The sequence below is a fragment of the Chiloscyllium plagiosum genome, unplaced genomic scaffold (genome assembly GCF_037043375.1).
Source record: "Chiloscyllium plagiosum isolate Xiang-an unplaced genomic scaffold, Cpla_swu_hap1 HiC_scaffold_6, whole genome shotgun sequence".
NCBI lineage: Eukaryota > Metazoa > Chordata > Chondrichthyes > Orectolobiformes > Hemiscylliidae > Chiloscyllium > Chiloscyllium plagiosum.
In genome coordinates, this window is record NW_028270144.1 from 117,011,992 (window position 1) to 117,028,841 (window position 16,850).

The following is a 16,850-nucleotide window of genomic DNA, read 5'->3' on the forward strand; positions in this document are numbered from 1 at the left end:
GGCCTCACAATCTACTCAGATGCCATTAGCCATGCGGCTGATGCAGCTGCCAACCCCACGCTGATTGATGATGTCACTTCCGCCCCCATCATGGCAACTTCCACCCCTCACAATTCCTCATGCATCACACGTGACATCACTTCCGCCCTTCACATCATCGCTGATGCCACATGCTCAGTGACTTCCGCCACCCCTACTGCCGTGGTCACCATCACTTCTGCCCCCACCAGTGCCACTCACTTGCATTCTGCTGACACGCCCCCCACTGTCACTATCCCCACCCTCCAGAACCCCGAGGGGAACACTAACCCTGCTCATGACTCCACCCTCATTCCCCCCACCATCACACCCACTCCAGTTACAGGTTCCGCCCCCATTCCCAGCTCTACACCCACACCAGATCCCAGCTCCCAGCCCTGCCGAGTTTTCACAATCCCCCCACACCTCCCCCTCACTGAGGACGAACGATCAGTCCTCAGCAAAGGACTCACCTTCATCCCCCTCCGTCCACGCATCAATGAATTTAATACACGCCGTGATGTCGAACAATTCTTCCGTCGCCTCCACCTCCGAGCTTACTTTCACAATCAGGACTCCCGCCCACCTTCCAAGGACCCCTTCACCCACCTCCAACACACTGCATCCACCTGGACACCCCTCACTGGCCTATTACCTGCCCTCGACCTCTTCATTTCCAACTGCCGCCGGGACATTAACCGCCTCAACCTGTCTACCCCCCTACCCCACTCCAACCTCTCACCCTCACAAACAGCAGCCCTCCAATCCCTCTGCTCCAATCCCGACCTCACCATCAAGCCAGTGGATAAAGGGGGCGCAGTGGTAGTCTGGCGCACTGACCTCGACACTGCTGAAGCCAAACGCCAACTCGAGGACAGCTCTTCCTACTGCCCCCTCAACCATGACCCCACCCCCCCATCACCAAACCATCATCTCCCAGACCATATACAACCTCATCACCTCAGGAGATCTCCCACCCACAGCTTCCAACCTCATAGTCCGGGAACCCCGCACTGCCCGGTTCTACCTCCTTCCCAAGATCCACAAGCCTGACCACCCTGGCCGACCCATTGTCTCAGCATGTTCCTGCCCCACTGAACTCATCTCTACCTACCTCGACACTGTCCTGTCCCCCCTAGTCTAGGAACTCCCCACATACGTTCGAGACACCACCCATGCCCTCCACCTCCTCCAAGACTTCCGTTTCCCCGGCACACAACGCCTCATCTTCATCATGGATATCCAATCCCTCTACACCTCCATCCGCCATGACCAGGTCCTCCAAGCCCTCCGTTTCTTCCTCTCCAGACATCCCCAACAGTACCCTTCCATCGCCACTCTCATTTGTTTGGCCGAACTGGTCCTCACCCTTAACAATTTCTCCTTTGAATCCTTCCACTTCCTCCAGACAAAGGGGTAGCCATGGGCACACGTATGGGCCCCAGCGATGCCTGTCTCTTTGTTGGCTACGTAGAACAGTTGATCTTCCGTAATTACACCGGCACCACTCCCCACCTCTTCCTCCCCTACATTGATGACTGCATTGGCGCCACCTTGTGCTCCCGCGAGGACGTTAAGCAATTCATCAACTTCACCAATACATTCCACCCTGACCTTAAATTTACCTGGACCATCTCTGACACCTCCCTCCCCTTCCTGGACCTCTCCATCTCCATTAATGACGACCGACTTGACTCAAACATTTTTTACAAACCCACCGACTCCCACAGCTACCTGGATTACACCTCTTCCCACCCTACCTCTTGCAAAAATGCCATCCCGTATTCCCAATTCCTCCGCCTCCGCCGTATCTGCTCCCAGGAGGACCAGTTCCACCACAGAACACACCAGATGGCCTCCTTCTTTAGAGACCGCAATTTCCCTTCCCACGTGGTTAAAGATGCCCTCCAACGCATCTCGTCCACATCCCACACCTCCGCCCTCAGACCCCACCCCTCCAACCGTAACAAGGACAAAACGCCCCTGATGCTCACCTTCCACCCTACCAACCTCCGTATAAATCAAATCATCAGCCGACATTTCCGCCACCTCCAAACAGACCCCACCACCAGGAATATATTTCCCTCCCCATCCCTTTCCGACTTCCGCAAAGACTGTTCCCTCCGTGCCGACCTGGTCAGGTCCACGCCCCCCTACAACCCACCCCGCCATCCTGACACTTTCCCCTACTACTGCAGGAACTGTAAAACCTGCGCCCACACCTCCTCCCTTACCTCTATCCAAGGCCCTAAAGGAGCCTTCCACATCCATCAAACTTTTACTTGCACATCCACTAATATCATTTATTGTATCCGTCGCTCCTGATGCGGTCTCCTCTACATTGGGGAGACTGGGCGCCTCCTAGCAGAGCGCTTTAGGGAACATCTCCGGGACACCCACACCAATCAACCACACCGCCCCATGGCCCAACATTTCAACTCCCCCTCCCACTCTGCTGAGGACATGGAGGTCCTGGGCCTCCTTCACCGCCGCACCCTCACCACCAGAAGCCTGGAGGAAGAACGCCTCATCTTCCGCCTCGGAACACTTCAACCTCAGGGCATCAATGTGGACTTCAACAGCTTCCTCATTTCCCCTTCCCCCACCTCACCCTAGTTCCAAACTTCCAGCTCAGCACTGTCCCCATGACTTGTCCGGACTTGTCCTACCTGCCTATCTCCTTTTCCACCTATCCACTCCACCCTCTCCTCCCTGACCTATCACCTTCATCCCCTCCTCCACTCACCCATTGTCCTCTATGCTACTTTCTCCCCACACCCACCCTCCTCTAGCTTATCTCTCCACGCTTCAGGCTCACTGCCTTTATTCCTGATGATGGGCTTTTGCCCGAAACGTCGATTTCGAAGCTCCTTGGATGCTGCCTGAACTGCTGTGCTCTTCCAGCACCACTAATCCAGAATCTGGTTTCCAGCATCTGCAGTCATTGTTTTTACCACCTTGATGATCCAACCCTGTCCCGTTTTCTCTCCATCCCCTTGATCCCTTTAACCCTAAGAACTATATTTATCTCCTTAAAAACATTTAATAATTTGGCTTCAACCACTTTCTGGAGCAGAGAATTCCACAGGCTCCCTGCTGTCTGAACCATAGAATCCCTACAGTGCAATTGGAGGCCATTTGGTCCATCAATTCTGTACCGGCCCTCCGAAGAGCATCCCACCCTATCCCCATAATGCCACATTTACTGGATTTAACCCACATACCCATGCAGACACGGGGTAATTTAGCATGGCCAAACCACCTAACCCACACACCTTTGGACTGTGGGGGGTAGAATCCTGAGCACACGAAGGAACCCCACACAGACACGGGGAGAACTCCACACAGCCACCCCAGGGTGGAATCGAACCTGTGAGATAGCAGTGCTAAACACTGAGGTGAAGAAATTTCTCCCCATGTCAGTCCTAAATGGCCTATCCCATGTCCTTAGACTGTAACCTCTGGTTCTGTACTCCTTTGCCATTGGAAAAAACCTTTCAACATATAGCCTGCCTAGTCCTGTTAAAATGTTTGGGTTTCCATGAGATATTCTCTCCTCTGCCCTTCCCTCCTCATTCATCTGACCAATTCAGTCTCTTCATACGTCAGTCCTGCCATGCCAGGAATCAATCAGTAAACCTTCACTGCACTCTCTCCATTGCCAGAGCAGCCTGGACTGGCCTATTTATGACTCCAGACCACTTTGCTGAGGTAGCATGCTGGGATTCAAGCCCGACTGTTCCCAAAGTCGTCACAAGCGTTAAAGAAATGTACTTGAAATTCCCCATTGACCTGTCTTTCAGACCATGGATGATAGAAAGCAAGGACCCAGGTTTGTATCTCTTCACAAGAATGGCCATTTATTGCAAGTGAACTGAGCTGATGAAGGTTAATGCTGGAAAAGGCACAGCAGGTCAAGCAGTATCCGAGGAAAAGCTTTGTTTAAGTGCAGGCATAGTAAGGAAGGACGTACAGAACAAAAGAGTTAGACAGACACATTACATGGGGCATAGAAGAGAGATGAATGTTAGCAACACCAGCATTAATTGAGGTTAGAGAGTCCATTCAATGGTCTAATAATGGCTGGCAAGAGGCTGTTCCTGCATCTGCTTCTGCATGTGTTCAGGCTCCTGTATCTTCTGCCTGATGGAAGAGCGTCTTGAAAAAGGGTCCTGCCCTTTCTCCTCGGATGCTGCCTGACCTTTTCAAGTGCCACGCCACATCAACTCCAGTATCTACAGTCCCCGTTGTCTCCTAGCAACAAGTAAATTGACTCTGGCCACAGGATTTGAAATTAATGATGAGGATTTGAAAATTAAAGCACTGCTGCAATTGGTCAGGCATGAATGTAAGCCACTGCTGGGTTGACGGTCAAACAGGAACTAGTGTGAATTAATGGCTTGGACTACAGAGTGCAACCTTCGTAGGGGATGGTGATGGTCTAGTGGTATTACCACTGGACTGTTAGTCCAGGTTAAGTTCTGGGTATATAGGTTCAAATCCCACCATGACAGATGGTGGAATATTGAATTCAATAAAAATCTGGAATTAAGAGTCTAATGATAGCCATGAATCCATTGTCAGGGGAAAATCCCATCTGGTTCACTAATACCCTTTAGGAATGGAAACTCTCATCCTTACCAGTTTTTGAGACAAAAAAAACCTGCAGATGCTAGAATCCAAAATAGCCAGGCAGAAGACTGGAAGAACACAGCAAGCCAGGCAGCACCAGGAGGTGTAGTAGCTGATGTTTTGGGTGTAATCCTGCTTCAGGACTGGGGGTGGGTGTTGGGGGGAGCTGCAGATAAAGGGAGTGACAGGGGAAGGGTGGTGAAGTGGGGATAGGTGAAGACAAGCAGAGGGTACTACCTGGTTTGTCAATGGGAGGAATGAATCCTTACCTGGTCTGGGCTACATGCGACTCCAGACCCACAGCAATGTGGTTGACTCTTAACTGCCCTCTGGGCAATAAATGCTGGACTGGCCAGTGATGCCCACATCCCCTGAATGAACCAACAAAAGGTCTGCAGCTAACTCTGCTTTAGCTGATTGAGGGTCACAGGATACTGAAAATACTGATGCTTGAAATGGAAAGTTTCTCAATCCCCAGCGAAGGAAATTGAACATGGTTTACTTGAAAATAAGATTGCTGGTGTGACATTTTAACGGATGGGTGTGTGCAGAGACTGAAACTGTAGAACCTAAGGTGTTAAGATTCAGGCTGATAAAATGATTTGCAGATTTAAAATGTCACCTCACAGCATCAGGCCCTGCCACACATTTCATCCCTTCATTACTTTGCTGCACTTGTTTTTTTTAAAAAAATGTCAGTACCACAGGAACCAACAGAGTTTCAGAACTCACCACTGTAAATTCAATAGATGGTGGCATGATACAGTATGCTTCTGTTCATTATCCCCATGTGTCAACCAATAAGCAGAAGACAATGGGTAGCAATTGGTCATATGGTCTTGGAACATTTCAGATTTGACCCATAGATTTGAGCAACCTGAACACAGCTAGACTGAAGCTTGACAGTAAATTACCCTTATCATCAGTGAGGAGGGAAGCTGTGCAAGACAGCTTTTTCATTTTATGTCTGATCGCCAGCAACAAGAAATTGTATCAATATCGCACTTCAACTGCAGGATTATGTCACAGGCCGTTTCACAGCAGTATTCGTAAACTTTGGTGATAACACACATTACAAAACATGGCCAAAATGCTTTGTCAAAAAGACACAGAAATAAAAAAAAAACTGCAAATGGTGGAATTCAAGGTAGACAAGCAGGAAGCTGGAAGAACACATATGGTCTTCCAGTCTCCTGCTTGTCAAAGAGGCATGGCTTTTGTGCAGCGTGTTGAAGAAGGATGGAGAGAGAAAGAGAGACAGAAAGGTGCAAATTGAAGCCTTGGCATTTGAAAAAAGGAGCACAATGGTGGAGTGATCATTAACTGGGAATAACAAGAAGGCATAATTGGAGCTGAGCATCTCTGGGCTGAATCTTTCTAACTCCAAGGTGATTGACAGGATGGCACATTGGCTCAGTGGTAAGCACTATTGCCTCACAAAGCCAGGGACCCCAGTTTGATTCTAGCCTTGGGTGACTGTCTGTGTGGAGGTTGTATGTTCTTCCTTCATCTGCGTGGGTTCCTTCTGGGTAATCCAGTTTCCTCCTGCACTCCATGGATGTTCAGGTTAGGTGGATCAGCCATGTGAAAGTGGCCAGAGATGTGTAGGTTGGGTGGATTGGCCACAGGAGATGCAGGGTCATGACGATTGAGGTGGTTCTGGGTGGGATGCTCATCAGCAGGTCAGTGTGGACTCGATGGGCCAAATGACCTGCCCCTACACTGCAGGGGTTCTATTCCATGTCTTTGAAGTGTTGGGGGTGTGGTGAGGCTGGGGGTACAGTTGGCAGAATGACAAGAGAATGGAATTCTGACATGTTCTCACTTGCTAACAATTTTTCCGGAGTCAAGTGGTGGGATTGGAAACACAACTTCAGTGGGCAGGCAGATAAACCTGTTTAGAATATAATTGACTGATATTTGGCGAGTAAAGGGGTCTTATATCCTTGATCTAAGCATAGCCACTCCCTGTTGCAGAAATCTTCAGAATTCCAGATCACTGTGAATGATTAGAATCATAGAAACATTGAAAATAGGTGCAGGAGTAGGCCATTTGGCCCTTTGCTCCACCATTTGATGTGATCGTGGCTGATCATGCAATCTCAATATCCCATTCCTGCCCTCTCCCCTATCCCCTTGATCCCTTTAGCTGCAAGGACCACATCCAGCTCCCTCTTGAAGTTTCTAATGAACTGGCCCCAACAGCTTCCTGTTGGAGAGAATTCCAGAGGTTCACAACTCTCTGAGTGAAGAAGTTCTTCTTTTCCTTTCCCTTTATTCTTACACTGTGACTCCTAGTTCTGGACTTCCCCATTAGGAACATTCTTTCTGCATCTCGCCAGTCCAGTCCCATCAGGATTTTATATGTTTCTATGAGAGTCCCCCCTCATTCTTCCAAATTCCCATGAGGACAAACCCAGTTAGCTAAAAAAAACCTTTCCTATGGAGCTAATGAGCAACAACATATTAAACCTGAAGAGGGAGTGGATGGTATTTTGTTCCTTTGTTAACAAGACTGATCGCCTGCAGAATGAGATTGCCTTTTCAAATAAAACTTTAGTTCAGAAGACTGCGCAGACATTTCTCAGTGATCCTGCTCCAGCAGTTTATTCTGTTGCACACGAAGCTAGGACCCTGCTTTGTGTTGGAGTCACTGAGATGTCCTTGCCTTCACCTCAGCAGCCTCATCTTGCAGCAAGTGATGCCAGATATTTCAATCTTCCATTGGCATTACAATGGGCCAAATGACATTGTCCTTCGTCAAAACTGTTCTGTGATTCTTGTTCTCACTTGCTTTGCTTCGGAACTGATCAGCCAGTCTGTGCAGCTCCCTTTTCTTCACTTAAACTGATCTGGAAGCAGGACGTTCCACATTTACCCAACACACTGTCTGCTCATTCCTGTTGAAGGGTTTTTGCCTAAAACATCAATTTTTCTGCTCCCTGGATGCTGCCTGAAGTGCTGTGCTTTTCCAGCACCACTCTAGTCTAGACTCTAATCTCCAGCATCTGTAATCCTCACTTTTGCTTACGCTGTCTGATCACATTACTATACAAATTGTGAAAGATGCTGTCTGTGGACTTCACCCTTAAGCAATCCACTGTTAGGGACTGTTCGGCAACATTTAAAAAGCATCTGGATGAGCACTTAAAATCCCAGGACTTAGAAGGCTCTGGGTGAAGGGCGAGATAGTGTTGTTGGTCGGCATTGACATGGTAGGCCATAGGGCTTGTTTCTATGCTGTACAACTCTATGACGTCATGTGGTGTGAGTGTATAATGTTGTGACTCTGCCTGCCAATTAGTCTGCTGCGGGTGCGTAGGTTAAGTGTTTTATTATTTTAAGTAAGCTAACTGAAAGAGTGAAACTAAACCAAAAGGGCAGTATGTTGGCTCAGTAGTTATCTCTGTTGCCTCACAATGCCAGGGACCTGGGTTCGATTCCAGCTTCGGGTGACTGTCTTGAGGAGTTTGCACATTCGCCCTCTGTCTGCGTGGGTTTCCTCCAGATGTTCTGGTTTCCTCTCACAGTCCAAAGATGTGCAGGTTAGGTGGGTTGGCCATGGGAAATTGCTCATAGTGTCCAGGGATGTGCAGACTAGTTGGGTTAACCATGGAAAATGCAGGGATAGTTTATGGGTTGGGTCTGGGTGGGATGCTCTTTGGAGGATTGATGTGGACTCAATGTAGGGATTCTATGAGTTCATCAATCTCTGATAACTCATAAGTGGTTGATTAAAATGGACCATGCTTTGATGAAATTATGTTTGTGACAAGTCCTTGGATTTCATTTCACTCAATATTTCCCTGTGATTACATCCCAAAGGTCAGTGAGTGTGGGCAAGGAATAGTAATGGGACTCCTTATGTGTTCAATACATTGGTTGCCTTGGTGTAAAAACAGGTTCAGGAGTATGTTGTTTAGTACTTCAGGCATCTTTTACCCTTCATTCTGATCATGCTTATCAATACCTCCAATATCCACAAAAAAACTGCATCTCTTATTCATCCATTGTGTTATGGACCAGGCCAGATCACCTCAAAATGTTTTAAGAAGGTAACCTAGACCCTAACTTTTTCTTATTTTAAGGGCAGATGTGAAGTGGATATTCCAGGTGTGATGCAGCTGGTCAAACCACTCGGCTTTAAGCAAAATATAATTTATTTAAACGCTACAGTTGAAACACGAACAAAAGAAAACAGAATTTAGAAGCACTTAACTCCCGGAAAACTTAATTCTTACTAACTAACTGTTCCAACCTCCCATAAACAAACTCCTTGACAAAAAGATAAAGTCAAACACAAATTCTTATAGGCAGGATGGTACAATATTCAAAGAGATTTCAGAAGAAAGTCAGAGGAGTTCTTTACTGAAGTTTGCAACTCTCCTGGACTCAGACATCTTGTGACTGCTTGGGGAAGGGAAACAGTTTCTGATTTTTTTAAACTTCTCTTTTCATAATCAACTACTTCCTGATGTCTGTTTATCTTCACTCAAGGAAGTACAGGTACACAATCCTTTATTTGAAATGCTCAGCTGGTTTTCGGAATTTTTCAAATTTCAGAATAAGTGACAGTTTGATGGTGAAATTTTAAAAGTCTTACCAAACAGCAGACTCACTGGGAGTAAGGGACCTGAGACAGAATTGAGGCCTACCAATGGCTGGGCCATGCCACCCTCCCCGCATCCACCCCACCCCCAACCCCCACACACACACACACACACTCACACACAGAGACAATGTCACAGCTGAGTGACATGCATCAAGTGGGTGTGGAGTTGGGTTAACTGTTTGCCAAACAACCTTGTTAATGAGATAAAAACTTCACGAAAAGCCTTCAGATTTTGGAGCTTTTCGGATTTTGGGATTTCGGAAAAACAAATTGTCTACCTGTACTTTGTCCCATTCTAATCTATTGTCATATCGTAACCACATCTTAAGTGCCTCAAAAATATCAACACTTGAGCAGCAATACTCAAGGAAATGTCAACTTAGTCCAAAGAACTGATGTTCATCGTTTAATTCATATCTTTCTGATGAATGTGCACTATTCCTGACTCCACCATACCCCCCAATCCCATTCAGACTGTGGTGCCCATAACTGAGTACAATCCTCCAAATCGTCATTGAGTCATAGAGGTTTACAGCATGGAAACAGGCCCTTTAGCCCAACTTGTCCATGCCACCCAGTTTCCACAACTGTACTAGTACCATTTGCCTGCAGTTGGTCCATATCTCACCTATCCCATCCATGTACCTGTTCAAATGTTTCTTAAATTACAAATCTCAGCCCCACCACTACCTCAGGCAGCCCATTCCAAACACTTACCGTCCTTTGTGTTGAAAGAATTGCCCCTCTGGACACTTTTGTATCTCTTCCCTCTCACCTTAAATCTACACTGTCTAGTTTTAGACTTCCCTATCATGGGAAAAAGCTGATGGCTATCTATCTTATTTATGCCTCTCTTGATTTTATAGATCTCTATTAGGTCATCCGTCAGTCTCTGAGAAAAAAAGTCCCAGCCTCTCCTTATATCTCAAACTTTCCAATCCAGATAGCATCCTGATAATTTTTTCTGCACTCCTTCTAGTTTAATAATAGGGCAGCACAGTGGCACAATGGTTAGCACTGCTGCCTCACAGCACCAGAGACCTGGGTTCAATTCCCGCCTCAGGCAACTGTCTGTGTGGAGTTTGCACATTCTCCTTGTGTCTGCGTGGGTTTCCTCCGGGTGCTCCGGTTTCCTCCCACAGTCCAAAAATGTGCAGGTTAGGTGAATTAGCCATGCCAAATTGCCCGTAGTGTTAAGTGAAGGGGTAAATGTAGGGGAATGGATATGGGTGGGTTGGTCTTCGGAGGGTCGGTGTCGACTTGTTGGGCTGAAGGGCCTGTTTCCACACTGTAAGTAATCTAATCTAATATCCCTTCTGTATTATGGTGACCTGAACTGCATGCAGTAAATACCAAGAATATTGTACAACTGGCCATACTTGGCTTCCAACTATCTGTGATCAAGTTGGGGAAGTTGATGTGCTTTGTCATGGCCATTGGTTTCTAGGTTATCAGCATTCTGATTGATTTTTCCCTTGAGTCCAAAATGGATGCCTTTACATTTCCCCACATTAAGCTCCTCCATTGTTGTTCTTGTCTATCTATGGTCTTTAACCACTATCCAGGACATAGCATTCTGCATGCTTCAGTGCTGCCAGCAAACTTGTACGTGCACATCTTTGGACTGTGGGAGGAAACTAGAGCACCTGCTGGAAACCAACACAGACACAAGGAGACTGCGCAAAGCCCATACAGACAGTCACCCGAGGCTAGAATCAAACCTGGGTCCTTAGTATTGTGAGGCAGCAGTGCTAACCACTGAGCCACCTGTTTCATGGGTGGAATTTAAAACACTTCAAGCAGAGCAAGAGGAAGGAGGTTGTGATGAACCCATATACATCACAAAAACAAAGAAATGCAGATGTTGGAAATCTGAAACACAAAGTCTGAGAGCAACTCAGCAGGTCAGGGTGGGGGAGTCTGACCAAAGATTCTGACGAACGGATACTGGACTCAAACAAGAACTCTGCTTCTCTCTTTACAGATGCTGCCAGACCTACTGCATTCCTCCAGCACTTTCTCTTTGTGCATATAATGGCAGTTAGGCTGCAGCTGGCATACTGGAAGCACATCTGGTTGCCACACTCAAGGAAGGATGTGATTACACAAACAGAGAGTGCAGAGGTGATTCATCAATATGTTGGCTGGGCTCAAGCGATTCAGCCATGAAGACAGACTAGATATATTGGGGTTCGTCCTTCAAGCAGAGAAGGCAGAGGGGTTGGGGTGAGGATTTGACTGAGGTGTACAAAGTTAAGAGGGACATAGCCACGATGGATTGGAAGGAACGTTCCTCCTTAGTAGAAAGATCAATACCAGGGAGTACAGTTTGAAGGTAAAGAACAGATGGTTTAGAGGAGGAATTAAGATTTTTATTTCACCCAGAGGGAAGTGAGTATCTGGAAATCACTGCCGAAAAGGGTGATAGAGGCAGGAGCCCTCAAAATACTTAAGAACTATTTAGATAAGCATTTTAAATACCATAGCTTACAAGGCAATGAGCCAAGTGATGGAAGGTGGGTTTAGAATAGTTGATTGCTTGATGACCAGGGTGGATGTGATGGGCTAAAGTGCCCCTTTCTATGCTTTAAAACTCTGTGACTCTATCAATCTTTCCATTTCTAAACCAAACATAATTCAGGTTTGATATATCAACCTGTCCTCTTAACTTCAGTTGCAAATCCCCGGTATCTTTCTAGTGAGTTTACTTCAGGAGCAATCTATCCATCTCTGAAAGCAGAGCCCAGAAATTATCTCTGTCAAGCAACTCTAATAACTAGAGACCAATTGCTGACCTCCCACATTGGACGGAAGTTGTTTTCTCCTTACTTTGGTATTTCTTGCAAATTCTCCTGATGAATGCAAGACAAAAGACTTCAACTAATTAAATGCATAAATGTAAAGTCACCATGGTTCTGCTCTCTCGTTAGAGAGAGAGAGAGAGAGATGATTCTCAGACTCCATTTGGACTATTTCTTCTTATCAAAAATCTATTCACAACTGCCTCAAACATATTCAAGGACATTGTTCACACCACCTATTCTGGAAGGAAGTTTCAAAGACTCAGGACCACCTCTGAGAAAAACATTCCTCTAAGTTCTTCCTCAAGTGAGATGTTTAAGGCTGAGGGTGGGGAGGATGAGGCAACTGTATACAACAAGGGAAGTCAGGGACAGCATGAAAGTGTGATTAGTGGGAAGCCAGAGGATTGGGAAGCCTTTAAAAACCAGCAGAGAATATACAAAAAAGCAATGAACATTCTGCCCCATCTGTTGTAGATTAGTGGTGCTGGAAGAGCACAGCAGTTCAGGCAGCATCCGAGGAGCAGCAAAATCGACATTTCAGGCAAAAGCCCTTCATCAGGAATACAGGCCTGTATTCCTGATGAAGGCCTTTTGCCTGAAACGTCGATTTTGCTGCTCCTCGGATGCTGCCTGAACTGCTGTGCTCTTCCAGCACCATTAATCCAGAATCTGGTTTCCAGCATCTGCAGTCATTGTTTTTACCCATCTGTTGTATCCTATGCAAATGCTTCCTCTGCTTTTTACTAAGCAAATATTTAAAAGACTGAGCTGCTGGTTTGGTTCTTTTATCTGGTATTGCAAGCGGCCACGAATTAAATTGACTAAATTGCAGTTACCTTACAGACTGGGAGGAGTCGGCCTCCCAGATACCAAGAACTAACTGTTAAGCTCGTTGCTATCTTAAGTGAATGATTAGGTGGACATTCACTCACTTTGGTTTGACACTGAAGCATCTCAGGTAAGATGTCCCCTTGTTAGCCTGCTGTTTTTAGACAAAATGAAAGCAGTTAAGGAATATTGCCATAGCCCAGTAGTCATCAATACTGTAAAGGCATGGAAGGCAATGCATCAGGGTGTGGGCAATATTGTCAAAACATCATTTTTGACACCCATAGTTGTTATACTGGGCTTTCAGCAAGGGATGATGGACTCTGGATTTAAACTATGGGTAGCTAGGGACGTGTCTTATGTGGTTGCTTTATTTGAAGGGGACATGCTCATGTCCCATAACCAGTTGGCTCGGAAATATGAATTGCCCAGTTGGGACCTGTTTTGTTTCTTTCAAATTAGAAACTTCATACAAAAAGAGACCACAGTTCTAACCGATCCTTATAGGTCTGACATGGAGAAGAGGGTGTTGAGTGCTGAGGATACATTATCTGATAGCAATGCATATCATCTATTGGGAAAGGGTCCCTCAGGCGAGACAAAATGGCTTTGTAGGATATGCGAGAGGGAGGTGGATGTTGAGATCTCTTCTAAAGTATGGGAGGATAGTTAGAAAAATGCAAAAAGGATCTAGATTTGCAACAGGATCAATGCCTTGCAATTGAAGATTCTCCACAGGGTCCATCTGGCCCCAGACCGCCTCACTAAATTTACAGTGGGAGCATCTCCAATATGTCCTAAATGTAAAGTGAGCATGGGCACACTTACTCATTGTCTTTGGTCCTACCACAGACTGCGGGCATACTGGAGTGCCGTGGTAGGTGAAATAGAGAAGGCCTTGGGGACAGAGGTGGAGATGGACCCGGTATCTCTTCTTTGGCTTTGTTAATTCTCTTTCATTAGATGCACACACAAAAAAAGGCTTTTCAGTATCCTCACTTTTTGTGCCAGAAAGAACATTCCATTAGGTTGGGTATCGGACAATCCCCCGGGGGCTGGCAGGTTGGTGTAAGCTTGTCATGGAGCACATCCCCTTGGACTTTCTGACGAGTATGGTGCACCATGAAACTCAGAATTTCTATAAGACGTGGCAGCCCTTTTCTGGACTACCTGGGTGCAGAATTGTCCACCATACCAGTAAGAGCCTTTATATAGCCATGGCAATTAAAAGTAATGGGTTTGGTATCCAGAGGAGGGAGAACTATGAACGTATGAACATAAACTTATGCGTTCAATGATCAAGGGTTGTTACTTTATTTTGCTGAGCTATGTTACGGTTGTTATCATTATTCTTATTGTTAAGATTTTCCTTGGTTACTAGTTAGTATTTATTTATGCAATTAGCAGTTTTGTTTTTTAATGTTGGTTTGAATCGTTCGGTTTTGTATTTATTGTAATATTCAAAATAAAAATATTTTTTAAAAATGGCATCGTGATTGGCATAGATATGGTGGGCCAAAGGGCCTATTCCTGTGCTGTTCTATGTTCTAAACATGTCCTTTTGCAACATACTCTACTTCTGTAACACAAAAAACAACTGTAATGCTTTTACAGATAGTACTGAACAAAAACAATGACTGAGATGTGCAATCAAACTATTAACTATTCATTTCAACCAACACTTGGAAATGTTAACAGATGTTTAACAAATACTCAGTTTGTTGGAAAACTCTCTCATTTACAAATTGAGGAAAGGTAACAATCTATTGGTGCACTGTGACTTTTCTTTATCACCTGTAAAGGTATGAAGAGTCATGGACTACATGAGGGTTTTCCACTCATACACTAGTGAGCTCATATCCCTGGACTACAGGTTAGAGCCATCAGTCACTGTTTGAGAGTCAGTGAGTACAGGTAGGGAATACTGGGCAGTGACAGCAGCACAGCAGGGACCACAAGATTGATGCACAATAATAGCAGCCTTTGGTATGCATCAGCATCCTTTTCCAGTTTGGAAGAAAGATATAGGAACACAGGAAAATACCAATCAGCCCCTCAAGCCCATTCCACTGTTCAATTAGGTCATGGCAGATCTGTGGCCTAACTCCATATCACTGCCTTTGACCCATATTCCCTAAAACCTTTACTTAACAAAAAATTGTATCTATTTAGATTTAAAATTCACAACTAATCTAGCATCAACTGCCATTTATGGAAAAGAGTTCCTAATATCTCCCACCCCTACGTGTGTAGAAGTGCTTCTAAACATCTCTCTTGAACGGTCTGGCCCTCTTTTTTAGACAATGCTCCTAGTTCAAGAATTCCAATATAGGGAACTATTCACACCTCCAGATATAGCAGCATGTAAAGAAAATTGTAGGGCTCTAGATTTGCCTCATTTCATCCTCAGGAAACAATTCCCCAACTGTTTCTTTTATCCTGGATGAGGCTCGAAGGTCTTCTTACAAACCAGTCTTTGTTCACTTGATGGGGCCATTGCTCAGTTTCCATTGGTCAGTTTAGATGGACATTGGCACCACCTAGTGGTAGAAATCCTTTAGTACTGGAACACGATTCTGGGTTTATCTTTGTTTCTGTATTGGAATTTGGCAATGTCCATCCCTAATTGTCCCCTTACAGCGGTTAAAAGTCAACCACATTGTTGTAGATCTGCAGTCACATGTAGGTCAGGCCAGGTAGGGATATGAAATTTCATTCCTTAAGGATATTTGTGAAGCAGATGGGGTTTTACAACAAATAATGGTAGTTTCATTCTCACCATTACAGAGGGTAGTTTTCAAATCCAGAACTATTAATATATTGTATTTTTAATTTAATTAATTCAAATTAAATTCCAGCAGGCTGTCTAGCAGGATTTGATTCTGTCTCCCTAGAAAATTGGTCTGTGTGTTTCTATTACTATCTCACAGATATCACAGGCATGCTGCCATTATGAGCAGCCAGCTGGGTGAGCCACACCAGGAAAGGAGCCAAGCCCTGAGTACATCAGCTTAACGTCTCTTCACATTTAAACTTCGCTGGCCTGTCAACAAGGTGGCAATGAAGGGGAGCTGCAGCTATTTTGCAGCGAGTCCCGATCTGGAATGCACTGCCACGAAGCCATGATGTGGAGGAGCCAGTGTTGGACTGGGGTGGACAAAGTTAAAAATCACACAACACCAGGTTAGAGTCTTTCAGAGCTCTGAAAGCTAGTGTTTCCAAATAACCCTGTTGGACTACTGCCAGAATGGGTAGTGGAAGCAGATTTAGAAGCGATTTTCAAACAAGGAAAATTGGATAAGTACTTGAATGGGAAACACTTACAGAACTATGGGGAAAGGGAAGATGGAAGTGGGACTGAATAGATAGCTCTATCTAAAAGTCAGCACAGACATGATAAGCTGAAAGATTGTATCATTTTTATAAGCCAACATTTTTCCTTACTATAACAATAATCAAACAATAGCAAATCTGAAGCTTATTAAGAGCTATGTAGCTTGCTGATAGTTTCCTATTCAATCTGTACTGTGCCCTGTTCTGGTCACCCTGTCATGGAAAGGACATTATTAAGTTGGTGAGGGTTCACAAAAGATTCATCGGGGATAGAAGGTTTGAGTTTTAAGGAGAGGCTGGATAGGCTAGTAATTATTTCAGTGACGTGTAGGAGGTTAAGAGGTGACTTTATAGAGGTATAAAAAAATCATGGGAATTTAAATAAGATGTGTGGTGCCTTTCAAGACAATGGGGCATATTTTAAGGCGAGAGGAGGAAGATTTTAAAAAGACATATGGGGCAACATGTTTACACAGGGTTGTTTCATGAGTGAAATGAACGTCCACAGGAAGAGGTGTTTGCAGATAGTGTACAACATTTAAAAGACACTTGGATAAGTGGGCCGAGTGTAGGCAGTGAGACAAATTTGGGATTATGAAGCAGCATCTGAGGAGCAGGAAAAT